We start from the raw sequence: 23,895 nt of genomic DNA, 5'->3' as shown, positions 1-23,895 counted from the left end.
CCCCAATACATTAATTTATTTACTCGGCATTTTCTACAGGCTTGGGTCGCTTTTTTCACCAATATTATCGAATTTAATTACCTATTTTAATTGTCTATCCTTAATTAAAAACTACGTAACGTCTGGTTAGGCGATATGCGCAACAGCAAATCCAACACGTTTTTTTTCAATTTGTTTTCCTCCTTGTCGGTACGGGTTCGAGCCTGTCTGCCCACTACCATCTTCTTTCTTCTTTTTTTTTTTGCACTCGCAATTCTAAGTTTTTCTTGCTCAACAAACACCCTCACGTACAACTGAAATTACATTTGCGCCTTGGCATCTTTGATTAGAGCCCGCCTGCTTACTGCAACTTTATTTTGCTCAACACAAACCTACAAACACTCGGGGGACGCCGACCGTCCGGGCTAGTGTACAATAAAGACAGTTATTCGATCGGGTTGTATTCGCTCCTGAGCCAGAACGCACCCATTAACAGATGTGTAATGACTTCATCGTTAAAAACACACCAATATTTCATTATATGAAATATTGGTTTGTTTTCAACGATGAAGTTTTTACATATATTTCATTATATGAAATATTGGTTTGTTTTCAACGATGAAGTCATTACATATATTTCATTATATGAAATATTTGTTTGTTTTTAACGATGAAGTCATTACACATCTGTGAAGGGTTGCGTTCTCGCTCAGGAACGATTAATCCCGATTAACATAATTTTGCTATGAAATGATTATACTATTTTTATGTGCATTAAAAGGTAATAAAATAATAGACAAACAAATAACAACCGAATAGAGGTAATCGAAAATATAATCTGTTTTTTTTTTAACGAACTCTGTTTCTAGCTAATGCTGTAAAATTCTAATGACATTCTAAAATAAAATGTGTACTGAGCGAATAAAATGAACAGATGTTAACTGCAGATGTCGTGATAAATTAAAATGGGAAATTCTTATCGGAAAAGTTTCTGTCTAAAGAAAATGATGAGAACAATTATGCATGTAATTTATGTATAGGTACGAATAAATGTGCTATTTAATCCAGTGCCAGTCTAATGTTTTGTATGCAAGTGAGTTACATAATATTTTTTAGGATAATGATTGATATTAGATTCGAAAATAATAGATAAACAAATGCTGTTATTGTGCTGTCAGAATACGATTCATATGAATATCTATAAAAGTGAGAACGTGTGTGAGGATACCTTCCAAATTATATTCACGTCGATTTTTTTATCTACAATCTTGTTCTGTTAGGTTGGTGACACGTGGAAAACTTTTTAATAAAGGTCCATTTGGAAAAAAAACCCTCTGCTAATAGGTCAAAATTAGAAAATCTGGTACGTGGGAATCGTCGGATTTTTATCAGTTTGCCAATAGATTTTATATAGGATCCAACACTTATCAAGACCGGAGCACACTCAAGGATGAGGGTTATTATGGATACATTATTCAGTAGGATAATATCTTAGTAATCGCTAGTAGTGGAAATTGTGCAAAGTAGAATACTTAAAGATTCAGATAATCAAGAATGTTTACGCTATACTTGAATACAGCAAAATTGTAGTCAGCTTGAAAGAAGGAAAACAAAAGAGATTTTCACAGACGTGCACTTCTAAGAAAATGCTTTGTTCATAGTATCTACGTGTATGTTTAGGCACAGAAAAAGAGTTGGGAAAATTATTGATAGTGGGTTCAGATAAAGGAGGGTTTTCGTAAAAGTCTTAATAGAGGGACCAAGAGATTAGAGTTCAAAATACACCTTGCCATTACAATAACGATAAAGTAAATGCTCGTACTTCTCTTCTGTGTGGGAAAAAGGTTAAAGAGAAGATAAAAAAGCATCATTTATTATCAAGGCAGGTTAGCTGTTTCATGCAGCTCATGTCCAGATGTCGCAACAGTACCCAATTCTTGAACGTACTTTGTTCTTATATAGGTAAATAATTGCATAAGCTGCTGGAGCGGTAAAAAAAAAGAACACCATTGGAATCGGACTTGATGTAATGTTTTATTTCAGATCAGGTGTAACGGTCAAGCCCAGAAGCTTGCCAAAACATGGCCGCTCCCCCCAAACGAGAGCCAATCGTTTAAAGTGATGCCAAATATATATCAGAGCGTAGATGACATGGTGATAGAAGCTTGGTTTTAGATGCATTAAAATAACCATCCACCTCTTTTTAAATGCTACCACGTGCTCAAAGTCAGCGGATAGAAAATCAGAGAGAACTTGGTCATTTACGGACTTCGATGTGTTGCCATATATAGGAGTATCATTCAGTAGTAGTAATTGTGTAAGAATGTGCATAGGTAAATGGTTCGCATGGCACATTACTTATGTGGAGAATAATTAGGTTCAAAAACATATTTATAACCCCATCAAGCTAGCCTACTGGTTATCGTGCCTGACTTACTCTCTTTATGATTATTCATAGTCTTAGCTCGAATATGTTTTATTTATAAGATAAAAACTCTTTAGAAAATAACATCGTCGTTGTTTCTTGTTAGGATATTGGAAAACCTTAATATAATATTCGCAAGCGTTTGGGAACAAACACTTCAATATATAAATACATATCAAATGCGTCGTTTCGAAAGATCACAGCAGGTCAAGTTCAAAGTGTAGTATCTTATGTGATACTACACTTCAACTTTTCTATTTTCGATCAGTTGAGTCGAACTTATTCAGGATTGAAACAATTTTTTGTTCCTCTCTTGAGTGCCCGCTGTTTGAGGAGGTGAAGTCTCCCCACATAAAAATCCGACATTGCCTTTTATTTTACTGCCGTGGGTTGCCAAGATAAAAGTCTCATATATGAGGGGCATAAACTCATCTCTCTCTTTCTCTTTCTCTCTCTCTCTCTCTCTCTCTATATATATATATATATACATATATATATATATACATATATATATATAAAATACTTAGTTTTGCAATATCAACACTGTACAAGCAATGCGTCTCATAGTAAAATAACTTAAATTTGTAGATGTTTAGCAGAAGTTGCGTCGACGTCGTCGACGAAGACGTGGGAGTTATTATTAGATTGTGGATCTCGGAAAATATGAATGATAAGCTTATAGTGGATACCGGGTTTAAAACTTTGTTATGAGAAGCAAATAAATGTGTCATTTTAAAGTTCGCTGGATGAGTTTCTCCGTCTTGTATATCCCAAACTAGCATATGCATGTAATTGATAAAAATTCGAAACAAAAAATTGTGTATATTAGTTTCGCAACTTTTAACTTTTTATAGCGTCCGTGTATAAAAAAAAACCCTGTATTCCAGAATATGGAAATTATCAGAACGAAACCAATCAGAATAAATGGAATTTGCAGAAGGCGCATTCATTATTAATCAATCAGATAATACAAAATTTTATGCTACAATTGTTATTTCTGAGATGAATAGGTAGTGTAAATGTGCAATTCATAGCATACATACTTAAAGTTTGCCACAATTATGTAATGGTGAAAGTAAAAAAAAAAAATAAACTCTTTGAATTATTTATTTCCTTTGATATTTAAGCAATGTACTATTTCGAATATATCTTGAAATAACAGCAGATACTTAGAAATAATACATACAAATAACCTTATTTAATATTATATTAACAAAAATGTTGCAAATAAGATGGAAGAAGCCTCTTGTGTCAGTAACAAACACCTAAAAGTATTCTATGGAACCTTCCCATGCATAGAGTACAGCTACCACATCTGAAAGTGTGGATTCATAGCACTCGCTCATACACAGTTTTGAATATAGAGGATTTCACATACACTTCAAGTTCTGCACATGCCTGTACATGTAGTGCAATTATTAATCATTGTTTTCCTTCAGGATCTTTCTGTAATTGTGTATTATTGAACATAATCAGATTAATTAATTCTGTTTAGAACTAAAATAAAATCTCCATTAATAAGTATTGCTAACCGTGATTTCTTTTTTTTTTTAAGTCAGTCCATTTAGTTTTAATTCCGATTAGATAATAACTAAAACATAAACATTGTTTACACATTGCTTTACAATAAACTGTCCAAACATAATACAGTCTTTAAATGCTTAAATAATAGATTCCACCAACTAAAGTAATCTTAGTAATCTACGAAGTCCATCTGTTAACACCTATGGAAGTATAAAGGTTAAAGATTAATATCTATCTGGTTCATATGGCTGTTATGTTTTGTTGGCGCGCGCGCACACACACACACACACAACCCCCCCACACACACAAACGCGCAGCCCCATATATATATATATATTTATATATATATATATATATATATATATATATATATATATATATATATATATATATATATATAGTAAGTTATATATGTGGCGATTAAGCTACACTGAATATTCCGCGTTTCCTCACCTCTAGGGTTCTCCAGGCTTAAGAATCTTAGAGTGGACGGAGCATGGACTATTCAGTGTATCTTAATAGCCCTCCCACCCACCCCCACACACAAATACATATATATATATATATATATATATATATATATATATATATATATATATATATATATATATATATATATATATATATATATTGATAGTAAGTTATAAATATATATTGCGTTTATGCTACACTGAATATTCCGCGTTACATCCACTCTAGGATTCTTCAAACTTATGCGAGATCTTTTGGGTTTATCTCGTGTTTTTATATACTCGCCTACTATATATATATATATATATATATATATATATATATATATATATATATATATATATATATATATATATATATAAATGTATATATATAGTGCACCGCAAAAGTGTACAATACACATGTGAAATTGTTAGTTTTTTTTATTTCTTGCATCCAAGTAGTAATTAAACTTTGTATAAACATAGAAAATGTATTTACATTAAGATAGGAAGAGTGGAAAAATAAAAGAAATAATAATTTAACCCAACGCCAAAAGAAAACTCAGTAATTAGCAACGCAAACGTTTACAACACATTTACCAAAGATCACATAGTTTGTAGCATAACCATTATTGTTGATTATAGCAGCCAGACGTTTTGAATCATTTCCTATGAACATCTTACATGTGTCTTGTGGTATTTTCTCCTCAATTCTCGCAGAACTGACGGTTATCTTATATGGGCGCATTATTTAAATTCTCGCCATGAATATTTTATAGTGTTGAGATCAGGAGATTGACTAGGTCACATTAAACCATTCATTGTATTTAATTAAACCAACTTTGTTTTAATTTCGCAGTATGTTTTGGATCGTTAGTATGTTGAAATATCCAGTCTGATTTCAATTTGAGCAAATTCACACGTTCTTTTATTTTTTTCTCCAAGGTGAAATTATAAATTACTCCATTCATTTTCCTTTTATTATTTCCACTTGTCCTACACCTCCTGCACAGCCGTAGATCATAATGGATCCTCCTTCAAATATTACTGTTACCATGGTGTTTTTGTGGTAGTCAGTACATTTTTCTCCATACTTTCGGGGGTTTTGGAGGGCCAACAACTCAATTTTTGTCTCCTCTGTCTAAGGCACGTTATGGCAAAAATCTAGGGACTTGCTTGATACTGATTTGCAAAATAACGCATAGCAGGCACATGATTTGGCTTAAGAAGGGGAGTTTTCCTTTCTGATCTGGAGAAGATGTCTTTAAGGTAAAGTGTTCTACTGATTCCGTCCTTAATAACTTTAACTTCACTGTTTTAAGTCTTTCTGTATCTCTTTAAGAGAATTCCAAGAGGAATATTGGTCGATACCATGAACTTCTCTCGTTCTGATCTAGCACATTCCAGAATGCGGAGAAAGTGCACTCGCCCAAAAGTATAAATGTAATAACAGGGGAAAAAGAAAATAAACGCACAAACTCGGGTACATCTGCAGATATTAGTTGCCCTTTTGATACCGGAGTATGAAATAATTAACAGAAAAGTCAACAGTTACGGTTTGTCGAGGCAGTGTTCGTCGGCTTTTGTCAATTCCTCTTCATCCAATACAGTTTTCTTTATGTGGTTTACAATCTTCATTTTCTAAATCAATAATGATTCCTATCTCTAAACATTTGGTGTAAAAAGTGTAAAGAGTTTCAAACGCTCTTTTCCTGTTCAGTTCCACATCTATATTCCCAAACGCGTTGTAATTTTTTGTGTATTATAAAAGAATTAATCCTTATTATTCCGCTGATTAAATTATTTTCACTTTTTTTCAGTTTGTATTCCAGTGTTTATTTTTTTTTTGAGAGCGTTGAGCGTCTCACATCTTCGCTAAGTGTTGTATATAGTTTTCTTTCGTAATAAAAATGCATGTTCAATTATATACTACTAAGCGGCAATGTTTTTTTATAAATGCCACCAAGTTTATGCTACATGTTATTTATGATTATCTTTGATAATAGTAATCATATCTTTACATGGTTTTCTGTTAATTTAGGATCAACATAATAAACACATTTTCTAACTAATAGAAGGTGATGCGTTAACATATCCAACATATAAACAATGCCAAAATATATTGTATGAATAGCAACATATCAAAGACAAAAATCAAGCTATATTTTAAAATAAAAATTTATACTTACTTATTTTGCATATTACACCCCTTCCTTTGGAATATATTTAATGATGGATGCTGGAATGCTTGCCGTTTTGAAATCGTTTCTATTGACAGTTGTGCAGATATCGTGCCATATATGTAGATTCTTATAAAATGCCTGAAAAAACAATATATTTGTTATAGGATTTGTGAATCTAACATGAGATATTGTTGCAGAAATTACCTTCGTATAATGTAGAAACTTGTGGGAAATATATTGTGGTAAATTTTATTTACCGGAATTCGATGTGGAGAGGTGAAGCAATGGAGTTCTGTGTTGCAGTCGTTCAAGCATAAGGTTTGAAAGTTCTTGGTCGACTGCTTTCATAATAGTGCTTGTTTTTTGTCAACTCACGTGGATCGGGCTTAACATTTGCAGAGAATCGACTAGTGGGTATAAAAACACCCCCTATCGGTGTTATTGTTGGTTGGTATTTTTTTGTTTTAGTCCAGCAGCCCGGTTCATTATTAATGTTACAAAACTACCTGTCGTTGTAAGCAATGAGGCAATTCGTTGCAACTCCTGTTGACCAAGAAAAAGGTGTGAAGGGTTCACCACGTAAGGTAAGCGTTTCTTTGTTTTTTCCTTCTACGTCGAGTTCTGGTTTAACCCGTTGAGTTGCAGAAACGCATCCCCCTCCCTCTTTTAGTCGGTTAAAATCCAACAATATATGACTTTCCTTAGCAACCATATTTGTCACATAACTATGCAGAGTTTAGTATTGTGTGTGCATGAAATAAGAAATATCCTAAACTGATATTTGCACATTTAGAATCTACTCCGTATTTCAAAACCAATGTGGCTTTTTGTTCTTAACAAGGCGTCTTAATAAACTTCGAGGGAATTTTCGTATTTTCACTTGTATTGATAATACACCCACTCCACTTACTTTCAAAGAAGTCTACTCTGCTTGCATACACTTGTTCTGTCCCAAAATCTTCTAAACTGCCCCACTTAAACCTAGCCAAAGCCTATTCCATTTACTTAATAATCTCAAATCGACCAACTCACAGTGTTTTTCTGACCTTAGAAAATAACCAAAAGTCACAGGAAATGATATATGGATTATAAGTAGGGCGAGGAACTGTAATAATTTCTATCTTTGTCAAATAGGTTTTGACAAGTATATAGAACGCTTGGAATAAACTTCGCCCAAATTATCCGCATCATCAGTTTCTCGCAAAGTGATTTTGTGAACAGATTTTAAGCTAATATCAAACTGTGCACACATTTTCTCTCTAGACACACATCAGTTCTTACATACGAAATTCTTTACTTGATTTCTTGCCTCTTTAATCCACACATATTTATTTTCCATCACAAATATCCAGCTTCAAAGAATCTCTCATGCTCCTCAAAAACTGATGCTTGATTCAAGATAAATAGTACGGAACATTCGTTATGTTTTCGTGGTATAATGTCAAGTTTTAAACGGAATATCGTTGCATATAATTTGTTTAAATTACCCTCATATCCAGATTCTATTATTAACATAGACAATCAAGCCTAAATATGTCGTAGCTGAATTCATGCTTTAGCTGTTCGTTTGAACATGAAATTTTAATTTTTAAGCTATCTGATAAAATGCTAAGTAATACCATACTGAATTTCAAGTCTACAACAATTCTAAATGCCTATACAAATATTGTCTGGAAACTTTAACTCGGACGTAAACTTGAATAAAATGCGAAAAAGTTTCACACATTCCAAATCACAACTTGCCATGTTTTGTTTACAGCACACCCCTATATTTCCGAAACCGTCGTACATAACATAGACTGTCTACACTATCGTTTTAAGTGGTATCGTTGCTTTCCACATTATACAACACATGGAACATACGCCCTTCTTCAGAGTCATTATTGGACATTGATAAGTGAAATGCAAAACTCAAGAATTATAAAACCTGAGAAGAATAATATCGTATCTTCAGCCATAACCTGGCAGTTATGTTACTACTATGTTGTGCTAAGTTTATTTATCTGATAATACTGATTTAATCATTGATATTGAGTGTTGGACTAAATACTATTTATTTAAAAAACTGATGATTTTAATATCAGGTAGAATTAATTAAACTTGAAATAATTTTAACATTATTATTATAAATATTATTATTATTATGCTTATTATTATTATTATTACTATTATTATTATTATTACTATTATTACTATTATTTTTACTATTATTATTATTATTATTATTATTATTATTATTATTGGCTTAAATGACGCTTTCACACAAGTCAACCACCTATCTGATTGGAAACCTGTGCTGTTCTCCCTAGACGTCCAGCTCTTTTCACCTCCTTCAATAGCATTTGCAAATGAATTTACATCATCGCAACAGGCTCCTACCATTGCTTTCTCGATGGTGGGGGCCATTGGTTTATACTGAAATATGAGTGGCACTCAGTCTCCCCAAGGTCCGAGTTCTCTTTGCGCTTGTCCAGCCGAGGTCTGGCTAGGGTTCGCACCTCTGTATTTCAGTCCTTCTTGACCCTCTCGGCTCATTGGTATAACTTTTTTATTGGTTGGAACGGTGATGAAGCAATGTGACAGATGCATGATAGGCGTGTAGAACTTGTAGATATGCAGCTTCGGTGTTCTTCATTCCCTGTAACGCTTATTCGTTATATTGTCTTCTTGTATTATTCTCCGCATTCAAGGGTTTTTCTTAATATTTCAGTCGTTTTCATTATCGTTAGTCGTTGTACTTTTGCAGTTATTCATCTGATTCCAATTTCTGACATTGTTCTTCCGGAGTTTTTCGGAATTGTTCCTAGTGCTCCTACAAGTATAGGTACTATTTTGATTTCTTTCACCATCCAAATCTCTTTTCACCCTAAGGCTAGTTCTGTGTATTTGCTTCGTTTCTCCTTTTCTTTCATACTCACCCTGTAGTAAGCTGGGACAGCAAAGTATACGATTTGACAGGATGTGTATTTGTTGTTAATTATTATGGCATCTGGTCTTCTTGCTTGTATACGTTTTTTAACCTTCTATGTTTCTGTTTTTAATTTCTACAGCTTTTGGTTCCTTAACGATGGGAGCATTGTTTTTCCTCGTTCATCAGCTGTATTATTTTATTTATTTCTGTTGCTTCATTCTCTGTTAGTTTTGTGTCATTGTTCTCGGTTTCCACGTTTGAAGACTTCGTTCTTTGTTGGTCCTCGGCCTTTGGTGGTTTTACTGGTGAAACCTCAACTTGTGGAGTGGATCTACGTTCGTTTCCGTTTGGGGATGCTTCTTGGTCAGTTTCATCATTTATTTTTCGCTGAATTTCTGTTAGTTCTAGTTTAGAGAGCCAACCTTTCTTGAGTATCAGTCTTGCTTGGTCCACAATTCTTTGTTCTGTCGTATGGTAGTCACTGAATATACCGCATAGTTCTTTCATTCGTTTCCCATAACCTCGATATCTTGATTTAGGATGACTTCTATAATTGCATTCCATTACGAGTCTATTTTCTTTTGTTGTCCATTTCTTTCTTCGTTTTTTTTTTCGTTTTGATGTTTTTGATGGCTATGCTGTGTTTGGTCGGTATCATTTTGTTCCCATAAATTAGAGGTTACAATTACCTGTTCAGCGTCCATGTTATTTGAGTTTTTGAAATTATAAAGTTGGCCAACACTCGCTGGATGACGACCGTCTCCCCCATGATTGTTACCGAAGGAGATCCTGCCGTTCATGACACCCAGATCTATCTTCTGGACCCCATGGTTTGGATTTTTTGTAATTTACATTTTTCATGTTTTGGTGTTTGTGGCAACACCAAGCCCAGAGTTGTTTTACCTGTGGTTCTGATGCAGGGATAGTGTAAAGCTCTCATTTTATTATTTTTTACACAGTGATCACCACTTATAACGTACCGGAAGCCACTCAGTGATAAGGGTTATTGCAAGTACAATACGTTACTGTGGAGATTTGAGGAAGTGTTTACTTAAGGGGGGTGTTCATTAGGAATGTGTTTACGTTATTTGTTATTATTAATATTAGTAGTAGTATCAGTAGTATTAGTAGTATATAAGCATTGCTATAATTTTATACTAGATATGCATCAACTCTCAAATCTACAAGTCTAGGAAACACCACAACGTTCTATCATTTATTATGGAATCACTCACAAATATTTAAGATTATTTGGTAAAACCTATCTGGTCATCTAACCATCAAAACACCCATTAAAAATATAGATTACTTAGACCGATATCCATCATTTTAATACTACTGTATGTATGTCTATCATGCAGTACTTTCTGACATATTTTGATTGTTAAATCAAGTTACACTTCAGATAACAATTATATAGTTCGAGATATTTTGTAATATGCGCATCGCAGTGTATATCCCTCTTTGGTTATCGTTTCCATCACTCTTTCTACTCTTTCTCTCTCTCTCTCTCTCTCTCTCTCTCTCTCTATATATATATATATATATATATATATATATATATATATATACATATATATATATATAATGTGTGTGTGTGTATATACTAGCTAGGGTGCTCGGTGTTGCCCGTTGGAGGTGTGTGTTGCGCAACAAAAAATGGTAGTAGGAAGGTAGGCTAACTAAAACTTTCGGCCCATACCGTTTAAAAACTTGCTCCATCTCTGAATATTCTTTATGTAAAATTTCAAATCTTTAGACCAGAAATTGTCTGAGTAATTTCGGAGACACAACAGAGGTCAATTAAAAAAAAATCCCCATATTATGACTCTTTTACATAAACATTTGTTTTGCGTTCAAATTAATTTAATAATTTTTAACCATGTCATCCCTCCTCCAATACCTATACTCCTCCAAATGACCCCTACCCTCTGGAGAACGAGATCTTCCCCACACAAGGGACCGATCCTGGGTTTCGCAATACCCACATTGGGAGGCAAATTTATAGCAACATTAAAAAATCTCCTTTATATATTTTTTAAAATACACCTCTTTATCTAAACAAACATATATTAAGAATACTCGAACAGTCTTAGACTCAAACGAAAAATCACAATACATTAATTTAAGAATAAAAATAAATAAATATCACAATGGAATAAAAAAAACCCTAGACTTATTTCAGAGGAGCTGCCCCCCTCCTCACACATACATATTAGCAACCACTTGGATCACAGTTACCTTCCTAGAGAAGCAAATAACTTTATAATACTATAAAACAGTACACACATTCTTCAAACCAATAATAGAAAACACATCACCCACACGCACGCGCGCACACACACACAAACACACCCACTACATACCTTACGCAATAAGTTGACCAGGTACAAATGGGATCTTTGTCTAAACCCAAGTAAGAGTAAAAACACAGGAAAAAATGAGAAAAACAAAGCAAGATAAATAAAAATATGAGCAGAAAGAGAGAGATATAGATAGATAGAGCGAGCGAGAGAGAGAGAGAGAAAACGTGAGACAGCAGTTTCCACATTCCAATAAAACAGTAAACAAAATTTAACATACGAATGAAAAGTAGATTCATTTACACGTTTCCACGTCTCAGAAAAATTTCAAATGAACTACGAAAATCTTCTTTTACATCTCCAACACATCTTAAATATATTCTAAGCATTTTAAATCATTTCTGAAGAGGAGGCTTCACAGAACCTCTAAAACGTTTTAAAAACGATTCAATGATTTAAAAGCATTATTATAAAGATCTTAACATATTTTTTAATGAAAAACCAAGACACGGAATAATAAAATAATGTTAAAAAATGAACAGTGACCCCCCTATATATATATATATATATATATATATATATATATATATATATATATATATATATATATATATATATATATATATATATACTAGTAAAAGTAACCGTCGTTGACTGGGTTAAAAAAACAGTCTACGGAAAATAGAATCTGTTTTACGAAAGTGTGTTTATGTTATGAAAAAGAAGGATTGTAAAGAGATAGATTCGAATTTGGGAGTATATAAACCAAGGCAAAATATGATGAAATTAAAAATAACATACATAAACACCCATAATTTATTATACCATACCTGTTCACATTAAAACACTTATCACAATATTCTTTGGATCTATATTATAAAAACATTGTTAAACTTTCTGCAATATTTCAATTTTATGGAGACCAGGCGCGAACGAACACCCCATAATTTTATTATACCATATTCTTCAAACTGAAACATAATTATCAAAATATACTTTCGCAGATAGATATGAAAAGTCTTTATAAAAATGGGTTCCTATTTCCATGCTGTGGAGGCCAGGCGCGAAGGCAACCCCACGATTTTATCATACCGTCCATATTTAAGTTAAAACATACTTATTAAAGTATTCTTATGTACCTCTATATCAAAAAAACTTGTACACGTTTTTTTTTTAATTTTTAAATTTTTTATTTCCATACATTGTGGACAACGCGTGAACGCAGACCCCAAAATTTTAATGAACCACGGTTCTCCAGGATCAAACATAAGCATTCTCGCTATATCTTTTATCATTATATGTAATCAGTTTTTTTTAAATAGTCAACCATATAGGAGCCTATTCGTGGCCACACACAAACACAGGCATGCAGCTTTATATATATATATATATATATATATATATATATATATATATATATATATATATATGTATATATATATGTGTTGCTATTTCCATACATATATATATATATGCATGTATATTTATATATATATATATATATATATATATATATATATATATGCCTGAAGAATCCTAGAGTGGATTATGCGCGGGAATATTCAGTGTAGCTTAATAGCCATATACATTTTATAACTTACTAACTAGCTCTTTTATTTTATTCAAATTAAATCAACACTTCTATAACAGAACCTACACCCCTGGCTTTTATATCGCTCAGGCAACGCGTCCTTGCAGACATTTAAAAATATACACTATACCGCCATTTAAAAACATAAACGCTGCGAAATAACGCGCAGCTTATCATTGCTGAAATTATTTGAGTAATTTTACAACATGGCAAGAGCGAGGAATGAGGAAAAACAAACAAACACAATACTGAAAAATAATAAATGGAAGAAAACGTATAATTTATCTTTTGAAATCAATGTTCTATAAATTTCAAGGAAAATCAAAAGCTTTACATTCATCCATTCAACATGCGTGCGTCCGATGAAAATGCCATTTAAATAAAGTGAATCGTAATAATCCGACTAAAAGTACAGGACAGGGAATCACAGTCCATCAAATAAAGCTTTATTTTCTTTTCAATGTTACTATATAATAGCTTGCTCCCGAATAAAATGACGACAATAATATAATAATAGGAAAAAAATATCCAGCAAATTGATGGGCATCTGGCTCTTCTGTAATATTTGCAAAAGGGAAAAAGATGGAATTCTTAACAGCGACTATTGGATAAATTGGCAATTGGTTCCTGAGATGCAGATGACAATAACTGAAAAATGCCGTTGGTCTGCGCTAAGTCGATACAAAGGAAAACAGAATAATTCTTAAGAGATCCAAAAAGAGTTTTTTGTGAGAACGAGACAAGCCAAAACACCTGGAGAAATATTATTAACAGAGGAGACCGTGCACAGGCAATAGATTTTACAATTACGTTCTGATCCGTAAAATGAGAAAAGAAAATTTTGTGAATGCATCCTGATATATATATATATATATATATATATATATATATATATATATATATATATAGAGAGAGAGAGAGAGAGAGAGAGAGAGAGATAATAACGTACACTTTTAATATAGTAAATGTGTGCGTTTGTGTGTATATATATATATATATATATATATATATATATATATATATATATATATATATATATATATATATATATATATATATATATATATATATATATATATATTGGTATACTAGGCAGCATTATGCCATTCAAACAAACATACATTAATGTAACGGAGATAGTTTGCTTTATAATTCTAAGTTTATTTTTTCGATTTTCCGTATAACCTGTTTCATATCAAAATCGAAAATATCAATGTTACTATCGTTCCATAATTTTTATTGTATATAACAGCTGTGGGAGTGTTATTAATATCTTCGATTTTGATATAAAAATATTGTATGAGAAAATCGAAAAAAAATAATCATAGTGCAAATATTCCCCTTATATTATATATATATATATATATATATATATATATATATATATATATATATATATATATATATACATATAGATGTATACATGTATATATATATATATATATAGAAGGGAAACCCATCATTGCCTTTTATTGTGTGATGATACAGAACAGTTTCAGACTCTTAATGTTTTTTGACACCCCCTATTTCTTATATAATTGTTAGAATTAAATTTTAACCGTAAAAGAATTCAAAGTAAAATATCATGCTACACTCTTGCTCTAAACGAAAACCTTAATTGTGCACTTGCTGTGTCATATGAAATAACCTTGTGTTGTTTAGTGACGTAAGATCTTCCAGTGTTTGTGGAAATAATCTTTCTCAAATTTACTTGTAATGATTGGGTGTTTAAGACGTTAAATTTAGTCTAAAGCCCCTGCTCCTTACCTACATTATTTTGAGAAGACAATCCGATAAAACACCTATTTACGTACATTCACAAGCGCTACATATATGTCTGCGCAATTAAATGAAAGAAAAAGCATTGCTGTTTTGGGCTAATATATCCCGAACGCTTACACATAGGCACAAATATATACATCCATAACATGGTAAATAAATAAACACAAATCGCCACATTTGCAGAATTTGACCTTTCTTAAAAAATCATACATTTACTACCAGCATAAAAATATTACCACGAAAATATGTTTTTTTTTTTGCGTAACAAATTAATAATCATCGCGACAATAAACGAATCGTTTTACTGGGTACGTTTTCAGCGACCCAATTGTTTTTTTTAATTTCGCGTGTAAATTAAAAGATACATAAAAAATTGAATGTAACTTTATGTATTATGGTATTTGTTTAGTGTATATATACCTAAAAATATGGGGAACAACTTATAATTTAAATAGCTCTGAGTATTTTTTTTAAATTAAGCAATTATAAACACAAATACTCATTGAATCGATCTATATTATATTTTTTATTTTACTATACTTTTATAGAAATGGTTCTGTTATTTCACAAAAATAACTGGAAATAGTCTCTGTTTCATGTTTTGCATTAGGTTTATATTATTATTTTTAATATTGATATATTTTCTTATTAACAGAAACTATACTTATAGTTAAATTTACTATCATGTTATGATCATTTTTTTATATATTCATTTTTTTTCATTTTAGCAACGCAGGAAAAATGTAGTATTGAAGTAAAATTTGGTTATTTTGGTGCAAGTATAGTGACTGTACTTAATTCTTATTTTCTATAAATATATTTAAATATTTTTATTTTTGTATATAGTGTTAGAGAGCTTACTAGGCTGAATTTTCATTCAATGTGTTACAAAGAGAGAGAAAGAGAGATAGTGTGTGAGAGAGAGAGAGAGGTGAGTAAACGTGGAGGTAGACACGTTTACCAGAACCGAAGGTAAGCTGACCAGATTACGTATATGTGACGTGGTCAGGTTGGCTAGATCTGTGAGATTTGATTTGGTCTTTGAAGAAGACATACGGCTTTCTGTTGTCTCCCCCGCCTTCACTGGGGAAGGGGGAGACGAACGCTGACGTGTGTGAAGAAGAACCCACACAAACAGATTTCACTTCCACCTTCTGCAGGACCTTTGGGGAAAGTGAAATAAAATCTATAAAACACATTCATCATCTTGGAGTGATAAATCTTCGTCAAACAGGTATCAAGTCTCCCTCCAGGATGAGAAATTCCCAGATGGTCCAACATCGAAGAAGCAGAGGTAGGTTCAGAAATTACATGTCACACACACGATTCCCTTTATGATAAGCAAACACACATCCATTTATATTAGAGACAATCGTACGCACACGGAATCCTTTGATGTTATACACCCAAACGTAAATGGTGCTCCTCAATGATAACCCCAGTGAGAACTCAGATGATAACCAATATATAACATATTCAATTTGGTGCCGTAACTGTCCAGACCACCTAGCAAGGGTGGGTTTTAAAGAAAAAAAGAAGAAAAAAAGGACGGTTGCCACGGGTCAAAAACAAAAAAAGGACAAGAAAAACAATAAAAGGTATGGAAAAAAAGAAAAAGAAAGAACAGTAGAAAAATACAAATCAACACTCACACAACATAGGGTCCATTAAAACACTAGGCGAATTAGAAAAATAATTAAGAAAAAAAAAGAAAGAAAAGCAATACACACGTACAAGCTTTTCACGAAGAAATAAAAGGAAGACATACAGACACACAGATGTAAAACTTTATATATAGAAAATAGTTTAAAAAATGTTTATCGTATTCGGAATTAGCTCGTTATGAACGAAGAAAAATATCACTTAATGTAAAAATTAGAAGGGAATAACAAAGAATGAGCCTTTCAGCTTACCAAAAGATAACACGTCAATCACAAATATGTGTTATGAATATTTTGTGTCATTTTTTAACTGTGAACTAAGTGTAACTTTTAATGAAAAAGAATGTGAGCCGTTTTATTTTATTTTAGAAACGACTAGGTATTTTGATTGTAAATGTCTAGGTATTTTTTGTAAACGACTGCGATTTTTCTTTTATTTTGAATTCTGTGGAATGGTAAAAGATGATGCACTATGCAGCCGACCTAGTTGATGACGTGGTCAAATGGGTTTCCACGAATCTGTGTTTGGTTAATTGAAATTTTGTTATTCGTAAGATGGGACTTTGTGATTGCTTATAGGATATTTTTGTATTCTTTAATTTATTATTTTTATGTAATTGATGTGTTGTCAAACAGTATTGCAGAATTTTCTTGTTCTTTGACATGTATTTTTTTTCGCAGAATGGGGAGGTGGAATCTTTGCTTGTGGGGTCTAATGAAAGAATGATTAATAAAAGAAAGAACGTGTTCTTAATTAATTAATTAATAATCATAATAGTAATAATAAAACAGGGAAAAAGAGAAAGAAATAAGCTTTAAACAGTTTAATAAATAATTTAAAAAAGTTTCGGAACAGCCAAAGATTCAGTCTGTATTAATTTCAATTTTCGAAAAGTAGAATAAATGTTCTATTCCAAATGAGTGACGTTTTGACCACATAAGTAAAGTAGAAAAAAAAAGGAAAAAATATAGTTAAAAAACTATATGAAGAAATTCAAGAAAAAAGTGGAGCGTGAATGGAATTTAATTTCTGTGGCAAGCATGTTAGAATTTTGGAGAGGTGTTGAATTACATGGGTAGTTATTAAATTCATTATTCTCGAGAAATGATTCGAATTTTATTTTTTTTAACGTGATTTCTATTGATTTCGAATAGAATCAACATAGAGCCAGTTTGAGTACTTCATGTGTGGAAATCCGATGTTTTCCGTGAAGCTATGTGTCTTCAAGGCAGGTTGCGCTTACCGACTTTGGAAAAAAAGAAGTTGTTTCCTGACATAGCAGTAAACAGAATGTAATTTGTCCAGCGTGAGCGGATCTAGTTGTAATCAAGTTCAGGGAGCAAATGAAATGCCCTCTAACATGGCGTAAGGGGCAGAGGGGGTGCAATGGCTGACGTGGCCATTATGTTACGAATCGCTCAAGAGAAGATGAATGAAATATGTATGCAAGTACTTAGGAAAAAAGAAGGCTACCCACCATATGGAATGTTAAGAGGTTTTTTGTTTCCCACAAAATACTAGTAATAAGAGTAGGCTTATGATGAATAGGATAAGGCTTGGGAGGGAATTTTTTTTTGTGTGCTACCTATGGGAAGAAAAGCTGATCTGTAAAGCCAAGGACTATAATAGTCCGTGTTGAAGAGACAGATGGACCTAAATTTTATTATTCGGTTTATTGCCGAGAATTTATCGATCAGGCGTAGTGTCTACGGGAGTAAAGGATGCTCCTGAAATTCTGATTTAAGTTATGAAGAGACCATGGGGTCACAGGGAGTTGTTGACCTTCGAGGGCGCAAGGATTAGCGCCATATGGTATTATTTATTGATATTATTTTACTTAGTATATTAAATAAAGGTGTGACAGTTTTCTTTGCCAGTGGGGTGAGCATATATACCCCATTCTTAGGAAATGTGGGAAGTAGAAAATGTATGCCATCGCCATACATTTTGATAAAAAGGGGGGAAGGAATGTTACATAGAGAGAGAGAGAGAGTGAGAGAGAGAGAGGTGAGTAAACTTGGAGGTAGACACGTTTACCAGAAACGGAGGTCAGCTGACCAGATTACGTATATGTGGCGTGGTCAGGTTGGCTAGATCTGTGAGATTTGATTTGGTCTTAGAAGAAGACATACGGCTTTCTGTTGTCCCCCCCCTTCACTGGGGATGGGAGAGACGAACGCTGACGTGTGTGAAGAAGAACCCACACAAGCAGATTTCACTTCCACCTTCTGCAGGACCTCTGGGGAAAGTGAAATAAAAACTATAAAACACATTCATCGTCTTGGAGTGATAAATCTTCGTCAAACAGGTATCAAGTCTCCCTCCAGGATGAGAAATTCCCAGATGGTCCAACGTCGAAGAAGCAGAGGTAGGTTCAGAAACTACATGTCACACACACGATTCCCTTTATGATAAGCAAACACACAACCATTTATATTAGAGACAATCATACGCACACGGAATCCTTTGATGTTATACACCCAAACGTGAATGGTGCTCCTCAATGATAACCCCAGTGAGAACTCAGATGATAACCAATATATAACAAACGTTTGATAGCAATAATTTCATTATATTTTGTAAATTTATGTATTACTTTTGTTGTTTGATGATGAAATTATCGGCATAAAATAAATAAAAAATGCATTATAACAATATGCTAAGAAATTTAATAGAAAGAATATTTGCTGCTGACAAAATGACGAAATAAAAAATAATACAAAATAATAAAATATAAATATATAATAAGACAAGAATTTCTCAGTGACCTGCACAATAAACTTATCATATAAGAATGCGGTACTAGATGTTGCTGCAATTACGGTTCCATCTGCCATTTTGGATGATACTTTTTTTTCTTTTTGAGAAGACGAAGCTCTCGCGAACTAAATTAAATTTTTATACACCAACGAACTTTATATGCCCCAGAAATTGCAGCAATTTCTCTTGGTGATGTTTGTATAGTGAGAGGTTGAGTGAGAAATGAATAAATAATTAGAGCTTTCTATAATGTGTTTGCTACACGGACATACTTGTAGAATGGTTTGTTTATTTTTCTTTTTACTTTTCTTTTTCGGGTTTCCCCATTTTTCCTGGCTTATACAAACTTTCATATATTTCTTTACCAGAAATACTTCAAGAAAACTATGATTTGCTCTTATATATATATATATATATATATATATATATATATATATATATATATATATATATATATATATATATATATAAAGTCGTTTCTTATCGTTGAGCACTTTCGGTTGAATAAAAGTCGGTCAATTTAGCTCTTATGCATAGATCATCGTATAACGATTAGATCACTGACTGATTTACGTAAATAAACATTGAAAAGTAAAATGTTTAAATGCAACGTTATTTCACGGGGTTAATGGTAGCCGAATTGATTAGGTATTCGCTAATCGAGCCAGCCGTGTCTGGTGTTGCGGGGATCGAATCGTTCGACTGGTATAATCGTTACACCTGGCACTGAAGATTCCTGAAAGGATGGAACACTAATATCTGTAGGTATTTAATTATTATAGTAAAAAATAATTTCATATATATATATATATATGTATATATATGTATATATATATATATATATATATATATATATATATATATATATATATATATACACTATTTTAAAAATGGGTTAATGGCAGGAAAAAGTGTATTTCATTGTTAGTTACAATTTTTTCAATACCAGTTAAACAAATTCAAAAATTATGTCGTTCGACAATTTTCCCAAGAATAGCCTTTCTTCAAACATATTACAAACACTTTAAAATAAACCATTAAGAAAAAGAAACATTTCCTTTATACGGAATAGAAAACCAGCGAGTTCACCTTATCTTTACAAATACGCGACAGACGTAAAGTGTTCTCGCTTGTTTTCCTGAGAAATATAATGTCTATTAAATTAGAGTACTTCGGGAAATACTATGTATATGAAATCATTTAAAAAACGAGTAAGAAAGGAAAGGAAGGCGAAACAACTTTATTGCTGATGCAGTTGGTTCTTGTGGTTCATTTGCGTATGCAAAAACGATCCCTTGCCGGGTTATATGGTTATTTGCAGAGGAAAAGTGTTAGTCCGATCGAGCACAGCTAGTGCAAAAAGCAGGTCCTATCAAAACCTTAACTCGAAATTCTGAGTGGAATAAACATAAAAACTGAGTAGCGGTGGGGATGAGTGAGTGTGATATAGGTCAATAGACAGGACAGGCGATGGATCCTAAAGTTAAGATCTTTTTTGTGTTAGGGTAGGGGTTTGTTATCCAGTCTTTATTTTTTCTTCATTTCTATATCGAGATACCCATTTATACTCGGGTGGATGTATTTGGTAATAGCTGTGAAAGTTTTATTAATTTTATTAAAAATATTTCAGGTTTGAGTGGGCCAAATCTATTAATTAATATTGCTTACATTTATAAAAGTTCAAGTTTACAAACATATGGCAATTATAGATTTCTATTTTAAGCGGAAGGTTAAATACTATCAAGCGGGTGGGATACCAATATGAAATTCTCAAGTATTAGGAGAAAATCGGAGATGGGAATTACTTGTAAATTTAAATTTTGGCTTTAACTGGAGAAGAAAAAAGTGTGACAACTAGAAGTCATTCGGGCGTCGTATTTAGGAGGGATTTACTGAGTGATGCTAAGTATATAGAGCGGATCTATAAGGAGTTTACGTTAGTTAGCATGTCAGCATGAGTATGGACACATTGTTTTGCAATCAAAATAGATAGAATCTGAACTGCAGACGCTTGAATAGCTTTAATTTTACTTACTATTATGCAAGCGTCTGTAATTCTCATTCTATCTATTTTGATAAGAACATTCCCTTTCCTACAAAAAAATATTTTTTCTCCTTTCTTTTAAGTTTTCTTTTTTTCTTCTTTTTGGAGCAGATCACCCATTTCTTTGCTTCGCTCTCCACTTTCTGTAGCCGTTGTCTTCTAAATAATCAGTTATTGTTAACCTAATTATGCACAATATGCCAACCTTCTAGCGGTAATAACTTCTAACATCCCGGCGAGAGAAATGATTTCTGAAGGACTCACTTTACAAGATTTTAATATTAATGTTTATGTTTTTTGATACAAGCTCAATTCCTTGAGTATTTCAAGACATACATTCAATGCGGCATAATTTATCATGAAGGACTTGTAGTTATATATGATTGAGATTTCGCAAGTTTATCGGTTGACAAGACACCAGTGGATATACGGAACATACAACCGGATATTCGTTTACATTAAAGTTGAAAGAGAAATTGTTGATGGAATTAGTAGTTAATACTTTACGTCTTAACGTCTTGTTCTATTTAATCTTAGCGACGAGAATATTACAAAAAAAAAAACTAGGATGTAATCGCAAGCAGCTACCAGTAATTGACAGGGCCACTCATACCGAGCGTAACTACAACGAGCGGTTACCATACACACCGTTAGTATATAATTACAATACATTTCCGTTGCTCTATTTCTCTATGTTATAAAGAACATATGCACAGTAAGTAAAGTCTATGTGACCAAGAGAGCGCACATAACTTCGAATGATTTCTCACACGTATATGTCTGTCAGTATTTTTACCATGTACTTGTATCAAATTAGCAGACTAGACAACGTTCACAGCCACAGAAAATGTTAATAGTGACGCGACAAACACGATACATAAACAGGGATCATTATAAATGATACTTCCTTTATACGAATGTAGTAGGCAAACATCAAGAACAAGGATAAAAATAGGCAGTTTCGCCCTGTACTGCCCACCTCTTGAAGAGAGGGATTTCCTGGCTGTAATGAATGTACAGAAATAAGAAAAAGGCAGAAGAAAACTAACTTCTTGTAGATTCGTAGTTCGTCCCAAAGAACAATCCAACCATCAAAATCATCTACGAACAATCTGCAAAGCACTTCCGGACTGCTTCCCAGCGTCCTACTTTTATAGCGGCTGAGAATTATACATTTGCGTAATCGCGGGAAACCACTCGCGATTCTGTGCGAATTGCATGGGGTCAACACCAACAAAAAACATGGACGGCATCTTGGAACTCTCTTCAGCTCGGACCGCAACGCAACGACAGACGTATCGAATGTAAGCTCTTTATTTCCCCCATTGCGGTCATTTCTAATTCTGCTACATAAACAACAAATTCCAAACCGCTTTTACTAATAAAAAGTGGTAATTTGTATTCTATTTATACTTTTATTGGCACATATCCTAAGTGTGCATTGGAATAAGATTCCTTATATCAGCTTTGCAGGAAAATTAAATGTTAGGTGTGATAAGTAGACGTGTAAGATAAGGCAGGGTTTAGCTCTTCTTTTTGACCATAATAAAACAAAGGATTGTCACTCATAAGTGATGCAATCCTCGATTTTCCGCACCACTAAAGCATTCACTTACACATTGAATTATCTAGTAGTCCTTTCAATGAACATGACATATCTTCTAAGGAGAATTATATTAGGGGCACACATTTTCTATGCAACATCTCTTGAAAAGTTCTCTAGTCACATATAAGTTGCTTACCGAAACATGCTCAGACATGTGTAGCGAAATAGAAACCTTTATGTGAAACAAATAAATATTATACATTGCCCCGCTTTTTAATGAGCATTCTTGCATATACCTCATTAAATTTTATTAGTTGTTTGACCTCTGGAAATATTAACCTGCAATAATATAATGCCCTCAGCCCAGCATTACAAGATGCAACATGACCATTCATAAGTAGGTGAATAACCCATTTCTGACACCATTGACATAAATATGTAGATACATATAAATGGTTACAAAGAAACATTTTAGTATATCTCTTCACGGGGCTACAGTTTAAATATGATTTTTTGACACACTCAAAAGTAGTCTATCTGCCGCATATATAACAGTTAATGTATTTTAACCTCAGAATAACTAAGAATATAGCCATTAAAAGCTAAATCCCGGGCAACAAAAGTGAGTACAAACCTTGGAAACTACACCGCATGGAAGTAAGTACAATTATAAAATAGAAAATACACCCATAAATGTACAAATTGAGTACTGCTTATTTTTCAATCAAAAATG

The 23,895-nt window shown here is 32.8% G+C and overlaps 1 protein-coding gene across 4 annotated transcripts in view; it reads right to left on the bottom strand.

Moving 5' to 3' along the window:
* LOC145283516 (neuropeptide Y receptor type 2-like) overlaps nt 1–23,895 on the bottom strand; it is a 1,003,835-nt gene that overhangs the window by 339,267 nt on the left and 640,673 nt on the right. For all 4 annotated transcript variants that reach the window (XM_080132357.1, XM_080132358.1, XM_080132354.1 and 1 more), the window contains one exon: nt 6,570–6,701. The gene's annotated coding sequence lies outside the window, so the exon portion shown is untranslated. The remainder of the gene's footprint in view (nt 1–6,569; nt 6,702–23,895) is intronic.

This window comes from Euprymna scolopes, chromosome 8 (assembly GCF_053919585.1).
Source record: "Euprymna scolopes isolate OS-2025 chromosome 8, ASM5391958v1, whole genome shotgun sequence".
NCBI lineage: Eukaryota > Metazoa > Mollusca > Cephalopoda > Sepiida > Sepiolidae > Euprymna > Euprymna scolopes.
Note: the sequence above shows the minus strand (reverse complement) of the source record. Positions and strands in the feature narration are given on the sequence as shown.